This window comes from Hordeum vulgare, chromosome 7H (assembly GCF_904849725.1).
Source record: "Hordeum vulgare subsp. vulgare chromosome 7H, MorexV3_pseudomolecules_assembly, whole genome shotgun sequence".
Classification (NCBI taxonomy): Eukaryota; Viridiplantae; Streptophyta; class Magnoliopsida; order Poales; family Poaceae; genus Hordeum; species Hordeum vulgare.
The window spans coordinates 390,389,172-390,398,408 of NC_058524.1; the positions used below are offsets into that span (position 1 = coordinate 390,389,172).

A 9,237-nucleotide genomic window follows, 5' to 3' on the forward strand; every position below is an offset into this window, starting at 1 on the left:
CCATTAACAAAGGTGACAAGAGAATCCTTCTCCTCCCAAGTTAGATGTGATCCATAAGTGTAGTGTGTCCTGTCTACTATCTTCTGTGTTTGAGTCGAAGACAGGAAATAAGTTGTCAATTAAAAATAAACAAGTTAAGTAGGGATGAATACCAACTATTTATAAACAAACAATGCAATTTACTTAACAAATATGGTTGGCAAACTCACATGGAGGTAAAACTGGAAGCATATCGACATCCACCCAAATGTTGATATTACCTTCAGTATCATCTTCACGACGAATATGGAAGGTTATTTCCATATCCTCGTGAAATCCATATGCCTTGCCTAGAGCTTCCCAAGTTGAGCAACCAAAATGTGAGCGATTAACTGCATTGTATAATTTAACCATAAATATGAAACCATTTTTAGTCCTCAGGTGAGCTCTCTTCGTGTCCGTATTCTCCATTTCTTCCAAACCGAGCTTCTCCAAGGCATACCGTCTTGCATGGCAGGGAGTGCACTAGTCGAATTGTAAAAAACAGAAATGACACGTTGAAGCAAAGAAACACAAAGCAAAGAAGCAAAAAATAATGGCCATCGTTGTGTACCGTAAAAACATCAAAAGTCTCGTCAAGCTTGATGGTGTAGAACCTGCAGTTTCGCAGGTGAGGCCTGTCGCACACACCCCAATCGTCGCTGCAATAATCACACTCAAGGATCCCCTCGTTGTTAGATGACATTTCCTGTGTTCATGATTCAAATATTAAAAATCAACGACAACTATTGGTGTATATGAAAAATTAGCATGGGTTGAGTTTTAGTGTGTCGAGACTTCCTTTGAAAACATGGGTTACACATTCTTTAGTTTCGGTGTATGTTGGTGGACACTCCCTCACACTACTATTTCGACCGTTGGTGATGATCGCTCCTCCCTTCGTTCCCGCGTGCATTACCAAAATCTGTAGCACAAGGAAATGAAGGAGAAAGAACCCCCAGGACAACAGTTGGGATTCTTCCTATGATATTTCGACCGTCGGTGCTGGCCATTTCCTCCTCTTCTTCTCTCTTTGCGCATTGTACCAAGTTATATACCGCAAGAAGAGAAGAAGAGGAAGCTCCCCCACGGCAATAGTCGGTATTCCTCCGTCAAGAACATACTAAAGGTCACACAAGGAGCTTTGAGAGACTGAAAGTCAACCCTATAACCATTAGTCATCCGAGTGGAAAATGAAAATAAAATTGTGAAAATGAAAATGTGAAAATGCAAATGAAAATTAAAATTTAAATGAAAATGAAAATGAAACATGTGAGTGGCCTATGTTTGGCAAAATCACGGGCACTCGATATTTTCTACTTTCTAGCACAAGTCACAAGTCATGCCAAAATTTTGGCATGACCTTTTCCAAAAACAAGACATATCGAGCGCCTCAAATTTGCTAGAACGGAAATGAATCAACATTCCGTAGAAACAGAGGCCATTCGGAGGTGTTCCCTACAATAACATACACACACGTCCTAATATACCTATTTTTTACTAAAAATTTCTAGACCTATTTTTTACTTAAAATTTCTAGACCTAATAGTTTTACTACAAATTTATATTTGTGAATTCGTAGGAAGTTTTGAAAGCACATATGCTCCCTTGGTGGTTTTGATAATTCATGACAACATACATTTTCTCTTGGACTAACACTTTTACCTAGATATTTTAGGTTTAGTCCATGGAGAGCTTTGGCTAAAGGTTTATGTGGAGAGGTCCCTTGATGCGAGAAAGGAATAGGATTGACTCAAGCTTCAAGCTAGAAGACTCTTCATTTTACATTTGTGAGAAATCACTTTTGAGTCCATAGGAAAGCCAATACTATAAAAAGGGGGCGTGGTAGTAAAATGTACTGATTGCTCAAGTGCTCAAAGTTAGCCACCAAAATACTCAGTCATTTTCCCACATACCCATTCTGTCAAATTCCACATGCTCAAATTCGGTGTCACCAACTTCCACATTTCAGACCCACCGAGTTTGACCTCAGACAGAAACCCTAGCCATTCCCACCAAATCGGTGCAACCGAATTCATATCGGTGCTACCGAGTTCAGTGTGACCAACATTCTATTGCCAAGATACACAAAATCGGAATTTCTGAGTTTGAGTATAGATGCCACCGAGTTTGGTCATTTGACCGTTAGCCACCGTTTTGGTGCCACCGAGTTGTGTATATCGGTCCCACCGAGATTCAAAAGTTCTGCCTTTTGTGCTAATCGGTACCACCGAGTTTGTGACTTTTGTGTCACCGAGTTTGCTACTTTAGGTGTAATGGTTGGATTTTGTGTGGTGCCTATATATACCCCTTCACCCACCTCTCACTCATGGGAGAAGCACTCAAACACACACTTCATTGCCAGATCCATTTTCTAAGAGAGAACCACCTACTCATGTGTTGGGACCAAGATATTCCAATCCAACCATTTGAAACTTGATCTCTAGCCTCCCCAAACTGCTTTCCATCGAATCAATCTCTCCTACCCATGCATATTCTATGAGAGAGTGATTTTGTGTTGAGGAGACTATCTTTAGAAGTACAAGAGCAAGGAGTTCATTGATCTAACACATCTATTACCTTTTGGAGGGTGGTGCCTCCTAGATTGGTTACGTGTCGCTTGGGAGCCTCCTACTTTGTGTTGTGGAGTGGAACCAAGATGTTTGTAAGGGCAAGGAGATCGCCTACTTCGTGAAGATATACCGTGAGTAAGGCTAGTCCTTTATGGGTGGAAGCCGTGGTGGAATAGATAAGGCTGCTTCTTCGTGGACCCCTTGTGGGTGGAGCCATCCGTGGACTCTCACAGCCGTTACCCTCCGTGGGTTGAAGTCTCCACTAACATGGACGTACGATAGTGTCACCTATCGGAACCATGCCAAAAATCGTTGGGTCAACCTTTGTGTTTGATCTCCTAATCTCTACTCCTTTACATGTGCAAAGTCTTCACTTTTCCGTTGCCATTTATAATGACTAGCATGTGTAGGGTGCACTAGACTTGTTAGAACTGCTGGATTTCTGCCTTCCTTGAAATTGGGTTAGGCTAGGAATTTTATCTTGACAAGTAGTCTATTCACCCCCCTCTAGACACATCTTCTATCGATCCCTCAAGTTTGACACCTAAAACTTTCTCACATACCATTCCAATTCATTTCTTAGTGAATTCCTAGGAAATTTTATACCTAAAATTTTCTATTCTATACCAAAAAAACGACATTCTACAAGCAAGTTCTACCAATTAAAACAAATAAGAAGAGAGGTAGAGGGTGGGGGGTTACCTATGGCGGACGGGAGGCTACCTGCGGCGGCGGTCGACAGCCGGGATGGGGAAGGGTCGTGGCATCGGGAGGGCCAGGATGGGAAGGGCGACCACATGGGGAGGGCGATAGCGTGGGGGAGGGAGGTCACGCATGCAGGGGCGGGCTGACGAGCGTGGGGAAGGGTGCATGAGAGACTGGAGAGGGAGAGAGTGAGTAGAAAGTGAGAGGGGCGGGGGAAAGAAGAAGGTAAGTGGATAAGGTACGACTTAGCAGTGGCATGTGTTGGGGACATGCACTACTGCTAAGTTGGGCAAGGGAGAGGTGGGCCTAGTCTAGCCACAGTAGGAGCGCTGACCCATGACTAGTGCTATTGCTAATACAATTAGGAGAAGCGCCAGTCATGCCCAACACTACTACTGTGGCTAGCCCCATGCGTACGATGTGTCTCACATATTAGTAGCGCTAGATAAGGGGGGACTCGCTACAACTATGACTTACCCGTAGTGCGTGTTTCGGCCTAGCGCTACTACTAATTAATAGTAGTGTCGACTGTATTACCACCGCTACACATAATATTCTACCTATAACCTTTTTCCTAGTAGTGAGAGTAATGCCTCCTGCTAGATCACACCATGCCATCGGCCACCCTGTGTCTCCCGTGTTAGAGCATGGCATGGCGCTATGGTCGTCGTGTATGCCATCATGTCGTCGATGGCCAGTCTTGAGCGCCTTCCCTCTCCAAAGTTCCCCTTTCTAGCCTGGAGAATGGAGACACGCAATTATGGGTCACCGATGCCACTATTTGGTCCTTCCCCACCTCCTCGTCATCGCCGCTTTGGGTCACCATCGCTGCTTCGAACTCCGAGCACTCATGCGTCATACAATAAATCCACCACCACGCAGCCCAATGGGGAGCCAACCCGAGCCGCAATCCCTAGGTCGTTCCCTCCCTCCCTGTCTGCCGATGCAGATGGATGTGGGGGTGATTGGTGTGGCCCTCGACAACCGTGGCGCCGTATCGGCGTCCTACCACGAGGAGCAGCAATAGTCCCACATCCGCACCATCGTGCACCCCATCATCGACGGCTTCATAGGTGTCGTCGGCAATACCTACAATGCGCCCCTCGGTCGCCTCACCATCCTCTTCGAGGTAAGAGCAAGTACAATAGTAGAGCTGGCTGCCGGCTGTAAGCTCATGCAATGTCACCTATAGCCCATCTTATAGCCAACATGTACAATAGTTGGTTAGAAGAGTGTACTGCTTATTTATTATATGACCCACCTTTCATTCTCACAAAGTGCCTAGGAGCACGTGCTAGAGCTGGCTCTTAACTAAGGGCCCGCTTACCTTCTCTCTCCTCCAACTAAGAAAAATATACTACTTTATTCCTTATAGCCAGCTGACTCAGCTCTATTGTATTTGCTCTAATAGACTTTCTGCCCCCTTTTTTTGTCTCACGTGTTCTCATGTGCACAGATTGGGAGCTCGGAGCTTTGGCAACTACGAACGAATTTCAGTGGGTAGGTAGCATCGGCGAGGACCAATTAAGCTTCTATTTGATTTTCCGAGATTCTATGTCTAGGGCATAAATTGACAAGCAGGAACCCTCCTGTAAATGTGTCCCAACCTTTGATAAGGAACTGGGAGCTAATAAAGTATGGGGAAAACCTCAGTTTGTAGCAGTTAATGTGGTTATGGGACCTCGAAGGAAGATTTTTATTCTATTTTGTGGTCCTAATGTGCTCCTTCTGGCTTCACATTGCACATATATAAATTCTTCTAATGAATTCAATGCTGATAATATTAACTTAGTTCCCTGAATGCGATATATATATTCTCCTCGCTTTGAACTGATTGCCCCAAACTATATATCCTTGGTTGACACTCATGACCCGTTATTATTGTTGTTAATTTAAAACACTTCGCTCATGTATTTTCCAATCACCATCAATTCTTGAACCTTGGTTGTGGATTTATTGTATGTATGCTATAGTGTTCATACCTACAAGATTGCAATCATGGAAAATGTTCTTGAATACAAATCCATCAATAAAAAAATTTCATATAACCTATGGGTTAATGATAAAGTTTGTTATTTGAGGTTGTGACATACTGATCCGACAGGTGACAGGTATGCATTTAGATGCTGCATCTATGAGGAAGTGTATTATATTACATGAGGCTCCATGAATTATTCGAGAAGATGGGTTTGGGGCATTTTGGGAAGGCAATCTTGGGACAATTGTACATTGATTGCCTTATTCCTTCATCAATTTCTATATATATGAGCAATACAAAAAGGTCGGCACTGACTGTTAGTATGTTTAACTTGTAATATTTTTCATGACTATGTATTTTTGTTATATTCTTATGAATTTTGAAAACTAATTGCAGCTTCTCGGAATGGTGCCTTGCTTGGACGACCCAAATTATGTTACTCTATTTACTTGGTGGTGGTCTAGCAAGAGTGATACCTGTATCTGTAACTTACCCATTAGATGTTGTTCGAACTTGCTTGGGAACACATGTAATGATTTTCTTCCTTTTGTGAATAACACTTAACCAACCAATCACTCAATCTAATTTCCAGTTAGAACTTAGAGTATCCTTAGACAAAATTTTCGTGCAATGCAACTTTATATTCATGTTGATGTAATAGTATAGATGTAATTTGTTGTCAATTCTAAACATTTTGGTGCATACTACCTGCACTTCCAATTTGACAATGAATTTGTTTTAGTAACATCCTTGTAGTTCACCATTAGAATTTGCACATTTAGTCTTATTTATAATATGTTTTTTTGATTTTTGAATTCTGAACTGATTCATGTGAGTAATGGTACTAGCCAAGTGGAATAAAATATTGATATGGTATGGATCCATGTTCTGATTCTTAGTGAAAAGCTTCCTTGCTCTCATATCAATCATCTCATGTTCATTTTAAGGAAAAGTTCACTTTCTTAAAAATTTTCATTAACACTGAAACTGAAATGTTTGCTCTATTTACATGACCTCCACAGCTGTATAGGGAAACCATGACACCACTGTAGGTGAGCTCTTAGTGGTAGCACAAACTGCAAGGCATGATGACTCACTCATGTTGGCTAAGCGCTATGGCCTCTTTCTGATGAAGATCGAAAGTTTTGTGTGGGTTATATTCTCCAAATTCTTCATGTACTACTAATATTACTACATTTCAATCATGACATTTAGTTCTAGAAAAAAAACTACACATACTGTAAAGTGGTATACTACTAAAAGTCGTGGTTTGTCGCCGGATGATGTTTCATGGTCTATAATATTTTGAGACTCCCCTCTCTTTAAGAACAACTACAACATGTCCGATTATATGCATGTACGTTTTGTAGTTACGAATGGATTCCATTACCCATCAATCATCATAAAGCAGCATCAGAGTTGCACTTGATTCTTGGCTGAAAATAAATTGAGTCGCTCCAAAAATTGCAGCTGGAATGATGCTTAGCACGATAACACAAAGGTCGGCAGGACCAACTTGGCATTAATCTTCTCTATATAATCCATACAAGTTTTTCTTAGATTCAAGACCCAAGCCTAATCAACAAATTATATTTCTAATCATACTAAATGTTAAAAGGGTCAATCTACATACTTATATTCCCCTTATTTCCTTTTATTTTTAAACTATGTGCATGTATTCTCCCAACGGTCATTTTCCGCATTTGGAAAAGAAAAGCAATTTTGCTATATGAATTATTATGTTGTTTCACATTCCTTAAGAAATTGTGTCTATAATATATTATGAGTCATCGATAAATGATGTACTCCTTTGATCCAAATTAATTGACGCGACCTCTGTACAATGTATTTCTTACATTGTATAGAGGTTGCGTCAATTATTCCGAATCGAATGGAGTACATGATTTTCTTCTAAAACAAGACTCATCTTGTGCAGATCCGGTTCCTAATGTTTCCCTCATGAAGATATGCATTGGTCCAAAATCCTACTCATAGATGTTCATTCATCATTTATTTTCTTCTATAAAACTCAACTATCTTTATATACACGATTCAATACACACTGCTTTTTTTCCTTGAAATAGTTAACCAGAAGTTAAATTTAATCTTGCACATCAGTTATCAAGTTAAAGCCTATCCACGGTGGTGATGATTTAGGTTGTTCTTAATATGGATATGTTTTCATTTCTTGGCAGTAAGAAGGTAATAGAAAGGTGCATCTATAATAGATGGTATTTCCAAGTGAAACAAGTATGTGAGGGAGTGGTCGATTGAGGATACTATTGCATTTAGACATGGCATGTCTCATTGTGTTGTTTTCTTAAACTGAAGAAGCATGTCACTTCCTGAAGTAGGGTCTTACATCGCCATTGTGGAAGGTTTTCCATATTAGGCGTGGAAACATCAAAATAGGTACACATAAAGGGAAACTACTTTCCTCTTGCTGTAATAGGATACATGTATTTTATTGTCAATATTGTTGGGAGATCTTTGTCACGCCCAAGATGCGACCTTATCCTCAATTTGGCACGAGGGCCTCGTCAGGGATAGAAGCGCATCTCGTCATGTCGCAAGAATGGATATCGTTACAAGTACATGTACTGAAAAGAAGATATATATATAGAATTGGCTTACACTCGCCACAAGCTACATCAGAGTCACATCAGTACAATACATAATCATCATGAAGAAGAGCAGGGTCCGACTACGGACGAAAGAAAACGAGAAAAGAAGAACAACGTCCATCCTTGCTATCCTAGGCTGCCGGCCTGGAACCCATCCTAGATCGATGGAGAAGAAGAAGAAGAAGCAACTCCAAATGAACAATCAACGCGCTCGTGTCGAGTAACCTTTACTTGTACCTGCAACTAGTGTTGTAGTAATCTGTGAGCCATAGGGGACTCAGCAATCTCATTTCCAAAGGTATCAAGACTAGCAACGCTTAAAGGGTGAGGCATGATTAAGTGGTGAGGTTGCAGCAGCAGCTAAGCATAATATGAGGTGGCTAACTTACGAGTACAAGAATAAAGAGGGGATGACCTACGCATAACGGATGTGAACTACTAATGATCAAATGAATGATCCTGAACACCTAGTTACGTCAGACATAACCCCACCGTGTCCTCGATCGGAGAAGGAACTCATGAAAGAGACAATCACGGTTACGCACACAATTGGCATATTTTAATTAAGTTAACTTCAAGTTATCTAGAATCAATGTTAAACAAAGTTTCCACGTTGCCACATAACCGCGGGCACGACTTTCCGAAAAGATTTAACCCTGCAGGGGTGCTCCAACTAGTCCATCACAAATTACCACAAGCCGCATAGAAATCCTCAATCACGAAGCTCGCGATCTCATCGGATTCCCTTGTAGGAAACCTCAACTCTGAGATTACTCAAAGCATCACCGGAATCCCGATGCACAAGATATTTCGTCACACGTAAAACTAATCCAGCAAGGCCGCCCGACGTGTCGACGATCCCGATAGGAGCCGCGTATCTCGTTCTCAGGACACGACGGATGGGTCACACTACGAGAAACCAAACCTCGGGTTGCCCCGCGGTGGCCCCGTAGTGTGCCAATTTGGACCAACACTCATGAAGAGCACTGGCCCGGGGGTTGATTAAATTCCTCGGGTTAATTACTCCCTATGTAGTTTATTAGTTATTAGGCAAATGTAGTACCAAAGTTGGGCCTTGCCATACCAGCTTTAATCTAAAACGAATTATCAAGGGGGTCCCCATAACAACCCCGATCGTGTTAGGAGCGCTCAAATATGGAACATAACACCGGTAGCCAAAACTAAGGGGGCAAAGGTGGAACAAAACACCACGCTAGAAAGGCCGAGCTTTCCACCTTTTACCAAGTATATAGGTGCATTAAGTTAAATAGCATTAATAGGGTGATATAACAAGGAACCCATGTTATCACATGGGAGCAACTGCACCTGCATCTAGCAA

At 41.7% G+C, this 9,237-nt stretch overlaps 1 pseudogene; it reads left to right on the forward strand.

The window, feature by feature from the left end:
- The first annotated feature begins 4,239 nt into the window (after positions 1-4,239).
- Positions 4,240-6,326, forward strand: LOC123408945 (annotated as a pseudogene).
- Positions 6,327-9,237: the final 2,911 nt, after the last annotated feature.